The sequence below is a fragment of the Eimeria mitis genome, genomic scaffold (genome assembly GCF_000499745.2).
Source record: "Eimeria mitis Houghton genomic scaffold, Emh_scaff3741, whole genome shotgun sequence".
Classification (NCBI taxonomy): domain Eukaryota; phylum Apicomplexa; class Conoidasida; order Eucoccidiorida; family Eimeriidae; genus Eimeria; species Eimeria mitis.
The window spans coordinates 3,493-3,824 of record NW_013572082.1 but is presented as its reverse complement, the minus strand read 5'-3'; the positions used below and the strand labels follow the sequence as shown (position 1 = coordinate 3,824).

The window sequence follows — 332 nt, the reverse complement described above, 5'->3', positions numbered from 1 at the left end:
ATATATATATATATATATATATATATATATATATATATATATATATATATATATATATATATATAATTAGGGTTTAGGGTTTGTGTACCCGACGGGGTTATTGATTCTTTGTGCTGCATCGAAGACGCATCGATTCTTTGTGTGTAATATAATATATTAGGGTTTAGGGTTTATTAGGGTTTAGGGTTTATGAGGGTTTAGGGTTTATGAGGGTTTAGTACCCGAAGGGGTTATTGATTCTTTGTGCTGCATCGAAGACACCGTGATAGAAGGTGGGGAGGACCAGCAGCAGCAGCAGCCGCACGCAGAGGCCTTGTGCTGCTTCCCATACA

The 332-nt window shown here is 37.3% G+C and overlaps 1 protein-coding gene across 1 annotated transcript in view; it reads right to left on the bottom strand.

The window, feature by feature from the left end:
• Positions 1-332, bottom strand: part of EMH_0069060 (uncharacterized protein) — a gene marked incomplete at both ends in the record, with an annotated part of 4,650 nt that overhangs the window by 1,353 nt on the left and 2,965 nt on the right. The window lies entirely within an intron of this gene.